The sequence below is a fragment of the Danio rerio genome, chromosome 15 (assembly GCF_052040795.2).
Source record: "Danio rerio strain M-AB ecotype USA chromosome 15, GRCz13ab, whole genome shotgun sequence".
Classification (NCBI taxonomy): Eukaryota; Metazoa; Chordata; class Actinopteri; order Cypriniformes; family Danionidae; genus Danio; species Danio rerio.
The window spans coordinates 28971104-28988784 of NC_141035.1; the positions used below are offsets into that span (position 1 = coordinate 28971104).

The following is a 17681-nucleotide window of genomic DNA, read 5'->3' on the forward strand; positions in this document are numbered from 1 at the left end:
TGTTTTCTCAATTTGCCGGCGCTTTTCTGAATTGCATGTGTTTTCTTAGAGTAAATTGCTCCACGTTAAGCTCTCTCGGGCACCATAGATTTGACTTTAAAAACATTTCCCAAAATAAACTCAAGAATTGTGTTTAACTCATTTTAAATCAGAACTATAAACACAGTAAAAATATTTTTTATGTACTACAACTACAACTACCAATAATAATAATAATAATAATAATAATGATAATAATAATAGTATAAAACTTTTCTCATTTTTATTGGGGGATATCTAAAAATAAATCTAATATAGTTTTATCCACACACACAATTAATTATGGGCGTTTTCACATATGTTGCTAAATATTTATACAAAAATATGAATTGAATCATCTTTCATATCAACTAATATATATGTTTCTATCTAAATGAAGTTGACTAATATTAATAAATATAACACAAAACTTTTATTGTATGTAAAGGGCATTTCCTTGACTTGCACAAAACTGCTGAAAGAACTGAGGTAAAGAAAGAAGCGGGTCACTGATGGCTCCTCTGTCATAGAAAACTAGGTTCAGAGTGGCTCGGCTCTGCATGGATGCATTTAATGTAGCAGCTGTAAGACGGCGAGAGCGGAAAGAGATTAATCTCACCTTTCCTGGGCAGTAGGTCCCATCTCAGCTCTGCTGTTGACCAAAACGTGTTCTCTCCTGCCCAGATAAGGGAACATGAAATATTGCTTTGCATCCAAGACATACTACTCTGACTCATGCAAGGCCGGAAAGTACAATCAAATGCCTTTATACGTTCAACCAGACATTCAGAACACACACACAGTTGAAACGCTTTCCATTTATACCTCAGATGTTTCTTAGAAGATTTAGTCTTATCTGCAGATCTGACATGTTTAATTATTTGGTTTCGTTTAATCTCCTGCTTTAAATAAATATAGTTTTTTTTTTTCATTTGCATGGATAATTAAATGCAATGACACCAAAAAATTCCTTTTTGGGAACATAATCCTGTAAGCCCATATAAGTAGAGAGTGCCGATAATAAAAAGACTAAGCCTTTGATAAGAACAGGTGTGGAATGAGGATGAAGAAGCACAGAAAAAAAAGAGAAAGAAGAATAAAAAAAGAGGGCTTGGAGGAAGATAAACTCCAGAAGATGACAAACTTCAGAGAATCTATTGATGACATGCATGGAGGAAGCAGAATCTGCCGAATATCAAAGTGCAAAAACTCAAGAGACACTGAAGATATACCCAAAGGTACTGTGTGTCTGCTTATTTTCTCCTGGTCTTTATCCATCTCTCTGTCATTCACAATACAACTGAGGGATTGATGTGGAGTATGGAGTGCTATAATAGATAAAAAAAAGTGCGGGACAAAGCCTTGAAGAAAAGAAGAGGGTGATAAAATGTTCAAAGGTAAGAAGGTCAGGGGCAGGAGAGCAGGATTTATTGTGCCTTTTCCCATTGTAAGCCATTTGTTTCATGGTCTCAGGTGTTTCACACTCTCACTTGATGAGACCAATTCCATTGATGATTTTTAGCGGCTTTGGATGAAGCATATAGATTCTCTGAGGATACGATTACACAACAATGGCTACGTTTACATGGACACCAATAATACGATTTTAATAGGATTAAGACAATACTGATTAAGAGACAAATAGCAATTTAATCCGATTAAGGTCATAACAAAACAGAAATCAGATTAAGACATGTGGAGTTTGCCGATTTATAGTCGCATTATTGAAGTGCAGTACAGACATGTAAACATAGCAATCAAACTATTACCGTCATGTAGGATTTTTGTCTAATTTTTTTGACAGGATATCTCATACACACATGGCACTATTTGACACTATTCTCTGTAACTACCATGTCAATAAAAGACCGCAGACCACATTTTTTTACCCCATACAGAATGTGGTATCAAATTCCATTAAAACAACACTCCTCCATCAGTTCATACTCGCATCCAATATCTCGTTTGTCACGGGGGGTGTGCATGAAATGTTCCTGAATGAAAGTGAACAAACACAAAGTCAACAAATTAAGAATGAAACACCCAAAATTAAATGAAACTCAGAAGGAAATGCTTGATGACGCAATGATGTTAATTGAATTATGTGCTATAACATGTAAAACAGGATCATAAAAAAACATTTAAAAAGCAACTTATGTAAACACCTTAATCATATTATAGTCTTATTCAGATTAAGGCAAATAATTAGATTACTGATGTCCATGTAAATATAGTCACTGATGCAGTTATTTCCTTAATGTGTTTTGTGTACAGATGACAATATTGTTAAAGTGATATTTCAACCAAAAATGATAAATATGTCATTGTTAACTCAACCTTTGCTCGTTCCAAACCATTTTTTGTCCTGTTGGTTCTGTATTATAGAATGTATTTATTTGATTCCAACAAATTCAATGGAAGTCGAAGGTTTCCAACACTTTTCAATACATCTTTTGTGTTCAACGGAAGAAAAAAAAACTCAAACTGGTGAGGAGCAAGTAAATGCCAGAAAATGACAAAATTTAAAAAAAAAAAAAAACTGTCAAACAATGACATACAGCCTATTTAAAACCATCCTATTTCATGCATATCTGTAGATATGACAAAAATGGATAGTTTTTAAAAAGTTGTAAAGTTAGTTCACACATAAGGAACTGTAAAGTCCACCATTGTTGTTTTGATTGTCAAATACTAGAACATTCATATACTGTAAAACCCAAAAAGTTAAGGTAACTCAAACCATTTGAGGAAACTGATTGCTACAAACCATTTAAGTTCAAAAACTAAACTTGAGTACTGTGAACTTAATCCATTTGAGTAAACAAAGCAATTTGAGTGCAGTAAAACTCAATGAATGAAGAGAACTCAAACCAACTGCATGTAAAACCCAATAAGTTAAGGCAACTCAAACCGTTTGAGGAAACCAGTTGCTACAAACCATTAAAAAACTAATCTGAGTACTGTGAACTTCCTCTATTTAAAGGGGTGGACCACTGTGATATCATATTTTAAACCTTAGTTGATGTGTAATGTAGCTGTGTGAACATAAACAACATCTCTGAATGTAAGTTCAATGCAAAGGCAGACCTTGGTTTTTACAGAGTTAGCTTAGCAAAGCCCAAAATGAACAAATCTTGGGGACTACAAAAAATACTTCTGCCCCCTGTGAGATCACAAAGTTTCATTTACTGCACACACAAACTGCGCAGCTAAGGGCCGTGGCCAGAGGCGCTGTAACGTTATAGCAGAGATGAAGCTAAAAATGCGTCTAAACACTACTGTTTCCACAGAGCTTTGTCTGTTTCTGTATTTGGGCATCCAAAGGACACGACACAAAGACAGAAGTGCTTACAGTTCAATATTAATTACGTTCCAGAGAATCATAAAATACATAGCAAGCATGTTTAGACAAAACAGCTTCCAGAATCTCTCCCAGTTCAGTGCTGGATTCAGCTAAAATCTCTTCAAAGCAAAAGCTGTGAACTACAACCTGTAAGTGTTTTTATTTGTTAAAATTGATCATGACATGTATAGTGTCTAGCGTTAACGGTACGCTGTAGCAGCGATGTAAACAATGGGTAATGCTGCTTTGCGGGCAAACGATTTAGCTACAAATTCATATTTATCAGTCAAACTGCTGTAAACACACACACTCCACCAGCACATTTGTGTCTCTTATGTGTGTGCGCGACTGCATTGATTGTCTTCAGGCAGCTTTTCCATGCGTTTCACATCTCAGATAATGAAGTCGCAAAAGATATGTGGATGATCCATAATACTTTCACCTGCATATTCCGGATATAGGTGAAAGACATCATGTAACGCATTGAGTAAAAAAAAAAAATACAGGATAGCTCACCTGGCTCGTAGTAGCAGAAAAATAAATCAAGGCTCACACAGGTCTCATCCCACATCTTGTGCTTTATTCTTCTGTCACAATATATTACAGAAAATAACTTAATCCGAGCATCAGAGAAAAAAAAAAAAAAAAAACGTGCACATGCGCTTGTTACAGAAAGTTCACACATTCACACACACACAGACGCAGACAACATTCACACACACACACACACACACACACACACATAGACGCACACACAATGGCAAACAGTCTTAAAGGAGCCGCACCCCATTTTCACTCGTTACAGAAACTTGTCAGATTATATTTTAGAGAGAGCAGGCAGGAGGTTGACTGATTGTTTACACATCAAAAAAGCGCATGCTTTTATGGGCGTGACATGGAGCCGATCCGCGAATAGTAGCCCATTATGATGACGACCAATCAGAGTCACTTAAGGGTGGGCCTTTAGAGGAACTAGGAAATTTGACAGTCGTTTTCATGTTAGCTGAGTAGCTGTTTATAATCAAAGTGAGATATATGAAAAAATAACGTGATTTCCTTCAAGTGAAACATGAGCACAGACTGCTTTGCATCTTATAAACACAACCAAGCCTTAAAATTACATTCTGGACCACCGCTTTAAGTTGAAGTAATGAGGTAATTAATTAACTTATTACCTTCAACACTGAGTTCAAAACTCTTTTCAAATGAGTAGAATTAACTTTCAGTCAATTTTGAGTTGACTACACTCATTTCATTTGATAAAGTTGACTGTTGGGCTTTACATGTATAGACTATAATTGATAATGCACACCTTTTGTCGTTTACTTAAAGATGACGATGAAAGGTTTTGAAAAGTTAGCATTTTCAGGCCCAGAAAAGTTAGTTGTCAAGTACTTGCACGTGCATATAGACTAGATAATATACAGTATAAATGGATAACACACATGCAGGCATGAGAAGGCATGAGACGATAACAGGTTTACCGTGGTTTGGATAATTCAAGGTTTTAATACAGCTAAAATGTTCTGTTATAACATTCCCAAGATATACATAAGGTTTTTAAAATGCATTTCTTTACATTTTGGAATGTAATCTGTGTTTTTGAAACTAACAAAGAGAACAGAAGTCATGACATGTTTACTGTTCTAAAGTGTTATAAATGTTTCTTAGAATAAAATATATTGTGTTTAAATAACTTATTTTAGAGCAGTAATCACAATACTATGGATCCACAGTACTTTTATCCAAGGTTATCATACCATCAGAAACTTATACTGGCCCATGGCTACACACATGCACATTTTTGTAGTTTACATACCTTTAGAGAAAATAATAGTATAAAAAAAATACTCAAAAGATTACATTTTCAGGCAATGTCATATGTATGTGTAAATAAAAGCCCAAAATGAATAAAAAGTTTCTGTATTAGGGAAACAGCCTTTGCAGAGACACTGCACCTGAATAGACATAAAAACTTAAAGCAAAGACTGAAAAGACTGCTTAAATGTCTTGAAAGAATCTCTAGCTCAAAGCAAAGAGATGGACACACAAAGCATGTTGAGCAATACCAATTCTACCAATTATTCAATTGTTCAAAAGTTTTGGATAGGAACTGCTTAATTTTTTTAAATGCTTTTTAAAAAAAGTTTTTTAATGCTCACCAAGCTTTTATTTCTTAACAAAATATTAAGAATATTATTTAATTTCATAAAGGCTGCTATTCATTTGAATACATTTTAAAGTGTTATATTTTGTTCTTTGAATGCAAAGCTATACTTTATCAATGAAAACAACTTTGTTACTTAGTTTTTTTTTTGTAGAAACATTGATACATTTTTTTTTATTCACAGAAAGTTCAAAAGAGCACAATATCTTTCATTCCTTTGCATGTATGCTTTGGAAGGTGATTTTATCCAAATAGACCTACATTACATTAAAGCTATGCATTATTTTCACCAATTCATATCACATTATGAATCAAACCCATAACCTTGGCATTGCTAGTGCCAAGTGACAGGAAAAATGTTATCTTAAATGATTGATTTAATGGATTTGTGACATAGAAAAAAGATTGGATTCCGATCTTTTAAAAAATATTTTATATTTCTAGAAATATGCAATTTAGTAATGGATTTATAGTGTAAAAAAATGTGTGTGTATGTATGTATTTATGTATATATGTATATATATATATATATATATATATATATATATATATATATATATATATATATATATATATATATATATATATATATATATATGCATACATCCTAACAATATAATATATATGCTGAAATATGTATCTTTATTCAACGTTCGATGTAATCTATACCAAAACACGATGAGAGAATGAGGCACAGAGTAGCTTCTCCCAACTTTAAAAAACAGCCAATGTTTTGTTCACAGCTCTGCCAGTGAGAGTGGTTGAGCTCAAGTGCTTCAAATGAAAAGCAAAAGAGAAGCTTCTTGAAGGGAGCAGGGCATGTCAGATATTAAAGAGCATTTGATTGGTTAATGATTTGATAAGAAACTGTAGTATTGGGTGACTTGAATAAAACCGTTGATTCATTTGGGCGGAAGAGACAAACTACAAGCATTACATTTCAGTTTCATATCTTTTAAATGTGAATTTTATCATTGTTTTGGAGCACACTAGCTTATAGACCTTTTCACTGTGGTGATGTCATTGGCCCATGAACATTTCCTGCTTGTTACCAAACTTTAACAAGAAGCAATTCAATTATAACTTCATATTAAAACAGCTATCATAAAATTATTGATCAACATTTGGCTCTTTTTTGATTTTCAAAATATATAGAAATTAAAATGTAAAACAGGAAATGCGTTGGGACCATTGTTTTTGTTTACATCCCTCAAAATGGTCTACGATATCCAAAAAACTAACAATACTGATACGAACATCTGAAAAAAACATTTTAATTTGAGAACTTTAAGGATCCATGTCACTATTACAAATGCACCCTTACTGAATAGTTAGTGGCATAGTTCACCCAAAAATGAAAATTCTTTAAATCATCATCTACTTTTTCTAAACCTGAATGAGCTTATTTCTTCTGCTGGACACAAAGAAAAGGATTCTGAAAAACATTACTAATATGAATGTCAATGGTTGCGTTTTACCAATATTATTTGTGTGTGTGTGTGTGTGTGTGTGTGTGTGTGTGTGTGTGTGTGTGTGTGTGTGTGTGTGTGTGTGTGTGTGTGTGTGTGTGTGTGTGTGTGTTATCAACAGAATAAATTATTTATGTCACACTTTATTTTGATGGTCCATTGGTTGAATTTAGGTTACATTGCATCTACATGCCAACTAATTCTCATCAGATTATAAGTAGATTGTTAGGCTTAGTGTAAGTTGACATGTACTTTAGTTTTTTTTAAAGAGGAAAATATGGAGGAAATCACAGTAAACTATTGTAAAAACAAAAACTAGCAGCATAAATTGTTTTAACCATAAGCTATTTATGACCTTCTAGTGATAAAGAAAACATGCATTGTCAGCTTACTGAAATTTTGCATGCAAATATACAGTACCAACCCAGGCTCATTCTACGTTCGGACCCCTATATACATTTTGGAGAGCTTCAAATACGTCCAAGGAGCTACGTTTTTTAGCAGTTTTTTTTTTTTTTTTCGCGGATCTGCCAGAGGCTGCAGTGTTTGCTTTTTCATCTCAAATTTCTCCCGCCTGTTCACACATAAATCACCAGAGGCCACTGTTGACCAATCGACCAATCCCCCCCATATTCCCCCTTCCCTAAACCCAACCAATACTATTTCAAAAAGCACCAATTGAGCCATCGACCCCCTTCCCTAAACCCAATTGCAGTGTTTTGAAAAGCAATCCAGAAAAACAAAAGCCACCTGGTTTTACCACGTTTACGGCTTCTGTTTTTGTCTTACCTGCTTTCTGGAACTGTTTTTCACTGAAGTCGAACCCCATCGTCACAATCAACTCCGCTCTGCATCTCAAGTCTGCTGATGTACATGTCAAGCTACCGGACAAACTGGTAACAGCGGAAAAGCCGTCCACATGCAGGTAAGCAGTCAGCCGGTAAGCGAGAAAAGGAAGGCATCATACCTTCCTGTATAGCGTTAATTTTAAATACAAAATACAGCCATACGTAGCTCTGTATAATTCGCAAAACTTCAGAAATGGAGTTAATTTGCAAACTCCAGAAATGCATATAGGGCTACGTTTTCAGAATGAGCCTATGTTGCAATATACTTTTTGACTTCACTGATATCAAACCAACTGTTGCATTTGATGTTTAAGTTGTTTTTTTAGCGGAGTGTAACATTTTCAGAAAATAAGGGCTTATGGTTTGGGTTATTGTTTATTCTTAACAAAGAGCGCTCATATGACTTCGAAATATATTGCAAAGAATTACATGCGTCTTACGTAGTGGTTTGACAGATTGGTTTCTCATTCATGTTCTTACTATGGTAATGCACGGATGCTTTTATTGTGATTTTTGTGCTAAGCCATAATAAATCCACATTGACACAAATGCTGTCATTTTTTTTTTTTTTTTAAAGTCAGAGTGGTTTGGATGAAAGCAAATCAGTAAATGATTTTTTTTTTATATTTAAATATCCAGCTTTATCTGGATGCATGTCAGAAACGACATAGAAATATACGATTTATACGATTATACTTTTTTTTTTTAATAATATAGCAATACAAGGATCTGTCACAGCTGAGAGAAAATCAGTGAATCCGTGCAAAACTGCTGCAGGTACAAGATTACTTCCATGCCGGATCTGGGATTAAACCAGCGTGTTTAAGGGTTAAGAGAACATGTCAGATTAACATGACAGGATTAAATGCTAAAAGTGAGTTTGTTTATATGGACTACAGCTCTTGCTCTCCCTTTTTTTTTTGTTAAATCCGAGATTTGTATTCCGAAACCCGGCTCAAGCGTTTTGTTAAATACGCGGGTTCCATCAGAAGTTAATTTAGCAAATGTTATTAAGCCAGAGGGTACGAGCAGATATAAAGCGTTAACAAAGAAATTGAAGTGCTCGTTGAGAAAATGGAGTGTAATTGAGCCCAGAGAAGGCTGGAGACGGAGTAAATTGAGCAGCCATTGCAGAGATGACGAGATTCTAATGTTTCCCCCCTCTTGGATTCAGTTCACCGAGACAAGCCAAGACAGGAAAAGAGAAAGAAATCTGCCATCGCTGCACTCACTGTTTGCTTTAAACCCTTATCAGAAGCAATTATGGAAAGTTCCAAAAACTCCCTTCATCTCCTCATCGCAACACCAAGTATCTTGCATGCATCCGGAAAAAAAGAGAGGATGCAGTGCTGCTCCTCCAGGCCCCCTTATTACTGCTCCACACATGATTGGCTTATTTGATCAGATTTCTCTCTCTCTCTCTCCATGAACGCGTGGCTCCATCTGGCTCTGCCGTGTGTGGAGAGAGCTGAACAGGTGAGCTCGGAGATGTCTGGCAGAAAAGAGTCATCAGAAATAATGACAGGTGCAGCTCATAATGTGGAGAATGGGAAGAGGAAGAAAGAAAATAATCGAGGAAGAAAATGATTGGGAGATGGAGATGAAAAATGTTCTGTATGCTGTATGCAAGAGGGGTTAATATCTCTGTAATGGCTGCGTCTGACACAGCTGACGTTGAAAAATGATGACGTGGGATGAGATGTTGACTGTTCTCAAAGTCTGTAAGTAACATTTGCTGGGCTTTTTATAATATGATCATGTTGATTTTTATAATGTTCATTTATTCATTAATTCATTTTCTTTTCAACTTAGTCCCTTTATTAATCAGGGGTCACCACAGCGGAATCAACCGCCAACTTATCCAGCATGCGTTTTACGCAGCGGATGCTCTTCCAGCCTTAACCCATTACTGGGAAATGTCCATACTCTCTTGCATTCGCACCCACACATACACTACAGACAATTTAGCTTATTTAATTCATCCATAATGCATGTCTTTGGACTGTGGGTGAAACCGGAACACCCAAAGGAAACCCACGAGAACATGGGGAGACCATGCAAACTCCACACAGAAATGCCAATTGGCCCAGCTGGGGCTCGAACCAGGTCGCTGGTTCTGGCTGTTAGGCGATAGAGCTACCCACTGCGCCATCATATCACTTTTTATAATATCATTACTGATGAATATAATACTAATTACTAATTAAACATTACAAAATAAACTAAATATTAAAAAACCCATTACTTGAAGGGGTGTTCATACTGTAAGACCATGACATATTTAAAATCATAACATGACATGATAACATGAATATGAAGGAGAATTTATGCATGCTTATGATAACTGTCTATAATAATATTTGAAATGCAACGACATTGACATTGTTTGAGATGTCTTCGTTGTGACAAAAACAAGTATGTCACAACCCGTCTTTGTCTTTGTCATGACTGCTTGGCATTACCAAGAGAACATAACTTGTCATAAATCTGTCATAAACAATATTGTCGTTATAATTGTCACGAATATTTATGTATATTTTCATAACAACCTCAATTATATTTAATGCCAGTGTCAATTTAATGTCATTTTCAATTTGTGTCATGATACACTAAAAATTGCTGTAGAATTTACAGTATTACTGGCAATTTTGGTTTAAACACCGATTTATTTATGTCAGAGCAGTAGCACAAAAGTAAAAAATATATCACAAGGTTATAAACCAGCTAAATAATATATTCAGAAACAAAAAAGCAAAAACTAAAGCTGCTTTAGCATCATAAAGGTTGTTGTATTTAAACCTTTATCATGTTCTTTCACAGAGTATGAAAACTAGCAACAATATACGACAAACACAAAATATTTATGAAATAAATAATGTAATGTAAAATATCATTCAGAATCAATGTGGTGAAACCGGACACACACACACAAAAAACCCTGCAATTATCGACAACCATGAATTTTATGCATTTAAAACAAAACAAAAACAAAACAGCTGCTTAAAAAAAATGAAATCTATGAGCAGTTTTCAACCAAACCATAAATTAAATGTGGTATGTCAGCAACTTATGGAAAGTGCAAAGTATATACTGTTGTATACAATTATAAAAGTATGTAAAACATATATTTTTTTAATTCACAGAATTTTTCTGAGCAATACAAAACTGTACATTTTAAATGTATCTTCTCCACACCACCACCACCAGTGTGCAGCATCCTATTGGCTGTGTCACGTTCAAAAAATAAGAGTCAAAGAGGATCCAAGTGCAAGTGATTAAAGTTTATTTGACCAAGTCAAAATAAACAAACAAAGAAAGTGACAGGCTAGGAGGACGACAAACACAGGGCAGAAACAGACAGGAAGACAGGGTCCAGAAAATTATCCTCAGGGGCCTGAGCACAAATAACACACATGAGAACAGATGTAACGAACTGACAAAGAAACATAGAAACGTCGCCCTGATATAGGGCTAATAATGAGCCTCAGCTGGTGTGTAATCAGCCCCGCTGAGTGTCGTCATGTCACGTGAGCATAACAAATACACATGGACAACCAAAACAAAACAAACCCACGTGATCAAACATACACTCCAGAAAAGCGCACAACCTGCAACCGTGACAGGCTGAGGCAATGGCAGCCACAGGACAACAGCGCCAGTGTACTAACCACACACCAGATATTGGCCAGATAGAGCCAGTTTGGTGAATGGGGGTAATTGGAAGGCCATGAATAGGTAAGGGCCAATAGAGGGAATTTTTACGAGAAGTGGGATTTTTAACTTTTCATCCAAAAGAGGGTATTCTCTGACAGTATAGTGTCCCCTTCACTTCACTTTTTAAGCATCCCCTGCTGGCCTCACTAACACCACTTCCTACAGCAACTTAGTTTTTTCCATGTGGTCTCCCATCCAGATACTAACAAGGCTCAGCCCTGCTTAGCTTTAGTGGGTAACGGGTCTTGAGCAGCAGGGTGATATGGCCTGTCATGATTCTAAAGGCCTCATGACAGTCTTATAAACACCCCCTTCAAGTAAAGTGTAATTATGACTAGAGAATAAACAACAATAACTTAAACACCTGCTAGCAACTATGTAATATAACTGGTTATTATTATTTTTTGGACAAGTAATAGTTTCAGAGGACAATGTATAATTATAGGTAATGTGACAGTGACCGTGGGAGATGATGTACAGTAGGTGTTTTGCACCAATCATTTCCATTATGCACCACACAGCACTTCTTCCTCATATTTTTGCTACATCACTTCTCCCTGTGACAATCGTGAGTGTAGGTCAGCCTAAAGTTTTCCCTGACCCTTCTCCTCCTCCATACCTTTCATCTCTGTGAATCTACCAAAACAAAGCGCTTTCATGCGTCTGTGGCAGTAAATATGTCAGCTCTCCTCTGGCTGGCTGGACTCAGCTTTGAACTGCTGAGATGACAAATCCACCTCTGCTATGAGCTTCTGCAAGAGCTTGACAGACCGGGAGAGATGGAGAAAGATCAACCTGACTTTAATATTTCATCACAGATACGAGTATGGCAGATGACCTGAAGAAGTTGCAGGCTTGGAGCTCCTGCTGTGGCAGTAGAGTTTGGTCAACTTTGTTCAATAGCATGAGAAACACAGTAACTGACTGCCAATTTGTTTCCTTCTGCACTATTAATAAGCCAGACACCTTAACAAGACTTAAATGTGCTGTATACTGTATGTAGGTTTTACTCTTCTAAAGCATAAAAAGACCATAATATGTTAGCAGATATTTAAGAAACATGCTAAGTGAACATTCTTGTTTATCTGAAAAACAATGCTTAAGTCAAATATTCTGTATTAATTCAGTCAGAAATGCTCTCAAAGTGTGTGTCCGTGACTGAAATGTGACCTCTGGTGGACAGTAGCAAACTCCGAAATGAGATGCAGATTGAGAGTTCTACATGAGGTAAATGATCATTGTCATGGTTTTTTGTTGTTCATTTGCAAGAAATAGAAGCTGTTTCTAAAATATAAATTGCAGGCGTTGGTTAGAACAAAAACTCCTTTTAATATGGAAAATATCCCTTCTAACATGTACCTTTGTTTTTGCTTAGAACACAACTTAAATCAGCCTTTAGATTCGACAGTCAGGTACACTGCTGTTGGTGTTATCAATCTGGCAACCGGTGTTTGCTTATGTTTTAAACCAGGTGTGCAATATCTAGTTCAAACGTACATACTTTACCTTTAAAACAATTCTCCAAATGAGCACTGTGTTAAAGTATACCTGACAGACTGCACTATATTTGTGTCTTTCTTTTTTTATTTCCTAAACTTATTGTGTGATTATTTTATGATTTTATAAAAATGTTATTGCTTATGTAAAGCACGTTGACCATTATCATTGTGTATGAAATGTGTTATATAAATAATCTTGCCTTGCCTTGATATCATAATCACAAAGCATCCACCTTATTTTTCATGTAAGAATGGCATCGGCCATTGTAGCTTACGGCAAATGTTTTGAGTCTTCTGGTCTTATTCACTTTCATTGATTTTTAGCTGTTCCAAACAGATTGTTATGTTTGAGGCTGCAAACTGGTAATTTCTTATCATATTATATTCATTTTAATGTATTGCCATAGACTGGTTTGTGGTGTAAGCATTTTGACTGTTTACTTGCCATTTAGTGTATATTGCTAGTCATTTACAATGAGCAACAAAGTACTGTAATCGAATTTTCAACACATCAGCATAAAAGAGCTTACTTCCACACTGCAAACTAAGATTGATTCGGGAATACTGAATGAGTTTTGTAATTGTAGTGTATTTAAAGGGACATGACATTTGCTCCTTGTGGTTCACTTACAATTTTATTAAGAGGGATGGGCACGTCAATGCATGTAGCTGTCACAATGAGGTACTGCATTTTCTAGAGCAGCAGAGACAGTTAGAAGCAAAATTTACAAAATATTTTCTTTATTTAACTCTAAACTTAAAGCCTAAAATACTAGATATCTTGAGAAAACTGTAGGAAAATGCTGCTAATATGAACTGTAAATAAAAACTCTACACTGTAAAAAGTGATTAGCTGACTTTTCTTTTTTTTAAGTGTACAAACACATTGCTTTTAAAAGATTAGTTGACATTACTCAAAAAGTGAGTAAACCTGTTGCCTTACAACTATAAAGCTAAATGATATGCATAATTATAAAAATTAAGTCAACTAAACATTTCCAAGCTACAATCGGTTTACTCACTTTTTAAGAAAAGTAACTCATTTTACAGTGTAAAAGTAAGTTTTGTTATGTATCCATAATTAAAAGTTTTTCTTTGTTTTGTTTCTAGGGTGCAATTGTCAGTTTCTGATTAATGATGCTGTAAATAGCTATAAAAAAAGAGCCTGATTAAGAAATCTGCAAGAAAGTGCAAATTTGCATGACATGTTTAGACGGAGCACATTAAGGAGAACGTTCTTTCAACTTTTCATTTTGTCGTTTTTGTCAGCAGACTCATACTCAACTGAACATCTATTCATATACAGTATCCACTGTAGACTGCAACAGTATTTGCATCTGGTACAATGGAATGCGATGCCTGCATTTGTGTAGGCAAATGTCTAAGGAAGGCAGTCAGGGCTAAAATAAATTAGATGAATTAGATGCATGAAATTATAAAATATGCAGAGTTTGACCATGTAAAAGTGGTCATTTGGAAAGCACTGTTTTCATGAAAGGCAACATAACACTGTGTTCTAACTACATGGCACCACAACATGTGATAGGTACCATAAACTGCTATGACAAGGATCTCCTCAGGTACAGATTATGTGCATTATTTAGTGTTAAATGCTACCAAATGTGAGCTTGAACCCCATTTTACTTGACATTTTTTGTCACATTACTGAAAACAGCAGCAGATCTTGGAAAAAATTGTTTGAAATTGAAAGTCAGTGACTCAACATCAGTCACTCAGCCTACTTTTAATAATGTTAAATTGGTTTAATATGTATTAATTAGATTATAACTCTTACCGTTTCATTTGGAGTGCAGTGGCTGACATTTAACTGAATGCTAGCATTTAAATGTTTGTCACATCGTGTTTGGTGCTGACAGACAAATTGCTTGTTGCTGAAATCTTGACATGTCACATGTTAGACGGACTCAGTGCAATGTACAGTATGATGTATGCATACTGTACATGCCTTCCATTAATGTCAGTCATAAGTTTAATCTCTTTTGAGATTATAACTATGAACTACAAACTTCTGGTTGCCATGTACACTTGTATGGTATTGTTTATACTATATAAATGTATTCATTACTTAAATATTTATTAATAATTTAACAAATAATAAATAATTTACATGATTGGCCAGATAGATTTGTCAAGGTAATTGTGCTCCCCCAGAAATCCCCTCTTGAGTGTGTAGGAAGCAGGGATTACTGCATAGGAACCCTGTGAATCAAATCACAGCTACAGCCTTATTAGCATAATGAACCATCAGTACATCACTGAAGTCATATGTCACTGTCTGCAGATGCCTCACCCCCAACAACACTCTCAATAATTTGCAGGAACCCACGTAAAGGGTCTACCACAAATACAGCAGGGTGTCTTCATCAAAAATTCATTATTCGGAAAGTCTCACGCAGCCTGAAACTATAGGGGTTCCACTGGTGCCTCCATGCAAGTGTTACAAATCAGCACTGATTGACCAGAGAAAAGCTTTTCAGTTCCAGCTTTTTTAGCACAGTGTCTTTGGGGATCCATGGAGTTCCACAGGCCTTTCAGCTTTAATTCAGTTTGGATAAGGTGAGCTATTAGTTGCTAGAAGCTGCAGCGTTAGGCAAAAATATATAAAAAAAGAAAAGTTTTTGGCCTCATGTGGAATATTGCAAAAAACATCAAGTACAAACTATTTCTGTGCATAGGAATATGGTTGCATGCATGATGCAATTTTATGTCTGCTTTTCCCCTACTGATTTACAGTACTGATGAATTTGTTGCAGTACACAACATTTATTAAAGAGACAGTTCACCTAAAACTGTACATTTTGTCATCAGTTACCCACTTACTTGTTCCAAACCTGTTTGACTTTCTTTCTTTTACGGAATACTACAGAAGATATTTAGAAAAAAAGCTGGAAACCTGTAACTATTGGCAAAGAATATAGTATACCCAAGACATGTCACTTGTATAGATTTGAAAGGGGAAAATTGTAACAGTCAATATGGTGAATGAAGTCCTACCTTCTTGTACAGGAGCCAATCATTGATCAATTTGACTAACGTTTCTCCACGGGAAAAGCTCAGATGAGACATGCATTTTTACGACAGTTTTTTGTGGTCAACAAACGCACTGGAATCTCAGCGAATACTTGAAATCTGTACTTTTAAATGAACCAACTACACTTGAAAACAAAATTTGTTTGCTTTTGTAATCTGTCTGAAACAAATATGAGGTACAGTTCATCCTGTCAAACACACATCACATGACAGCAACTCTTCAAACACCCACAAATTTGTAAACAAAGAGTCGCTGTCATTTCTGTATAAATTAGGCCATAATTTTTTATTTATTTTTTATCGTGTTTCTTTCGAGTGTGCATGCACATTAGCTAGGCCAATTTGAAAAAATGCAGACTTTGTTTGATTCAAATGTTCAGAAACTAAACTTATGAGACAGATGTTTATTTTTATAGGTGATTTCAAATATGTAATGTAATCCTAAGTTTGGCAAACAGTTTTGGAGAATTTGATGTTTCCCCATTCAGAATGTCTGAGCACACTGCACAAGAGGTGTTTCAAAGATGGCCACTGAGTGAAATGACTTGCCTTTAAGGGATTTGCCATTGACTTCAATATTTGCTTTTGCTACTATGGACAGTATTCCTACTATGGTTTAGTGGTTACAGGTTTTCAGTTTTCCTTAAAATTAAAGAATCAGGTTCGAACCACTTATGAGAGTAAAACATTAGTACATTTTTAGTTTGGCTGAACTAGACCTTTAAATAAATTAGCTTTTATTATTAATACCATTTAAGTATGACAATTTTTTTTTTAGCCATGTAACACACTCCATGTTTTGTTCTAAAATGTTCTAGAGATATAACATAAAAAAACAGAAATTCAGAGCATTATTTAATGAAAATCTTGACCTTGATCATTGGTCTCCGTGCACAACTGCTCAATCATTAGACTATATTACTATATTATGTACACAGAAAAAGCCCAGCATGAGTAAAATGTGACACAAAATGCAACCCAAGAGCTTTCTTTGAGGTAAATATAGCTGTTGTGTTCACTGAAACAAATTATCGTGCTCATTTCTGACTGTCATCTGTCAGCCATCTGTTTCTGTCTGGAGATGTTCCCTTTTAGGGTATTTTTTGACATTGTATGTCATGCCGTGTTATCTTCTTTAAATCTCACAACTTATTGCTTTTCCTGGGTGAATCGGAATAAACTGCAATGTGAAAAAGCAAGCAAGCAAACAAACAAACAAACAAACAAACAAACAAACAAACAATTGCTAATTTTTTTTATGTTTACTTCCACTGTTTTTTATGTTTTTTATTTCACTCTTTGGTATTACATGAATTACTCAAATAGTTTTTGGATTTAGCTGACCCAAACTCTCTAATTAGCTCAATTACTTTTATTAATTGGTATCTTTAATGTGTGCAACTAAAGATTTGTGTGATTAACTGACAAACTAAGGAGGTGTGAAGAACAGACCCAGCAGCCTAGTGCTAAATGACAAGATAAAAAACAAAGATATACTACAGTGTTTACAACTGGATCCATTAAGCTAACATCAATGCTTCACTCAATAGGAAGACAGAGACCAAACATAAA

At 35.3% G+C, this 17681-nt stretch overlaps 1 protein-coding gene and 1 long non-coding RNA gene across 7 annotated transcripts in view; one reads left to right on the plus strand and one right to left on the minus strand.

The window, feature by feature from the left end:
- The window catches only part of rtn4rl1b (reticulon 4 receptor-like 1b), a 298377-nt gene that overhangs the window by 162725 nt on the left and 117971 nt on the right, over positions 1–17681 (plus strand).
- LOC147833685 (uncharacterized) overlaps positions 1–17681 on the minus strand; it is a 291750-nt gene that overhangs the window by 62445 nt on the left and 211624 nt on the right. Inside the window, exon 5 of one of the 6 annotated variants that reach the window (XR_015509538.1) lies at positions 638–694. The exons of the other annotated variants lie outside the window; for them this stretch is intronic. This is a non-coding gene — a long non-coding RNA (uncharacterized LOC147833685). The remainder of the gene's footprint in view (positions 1–637; positions 695–17681) is intronic. 6 annotated transcript variants of the gene reach the window in all.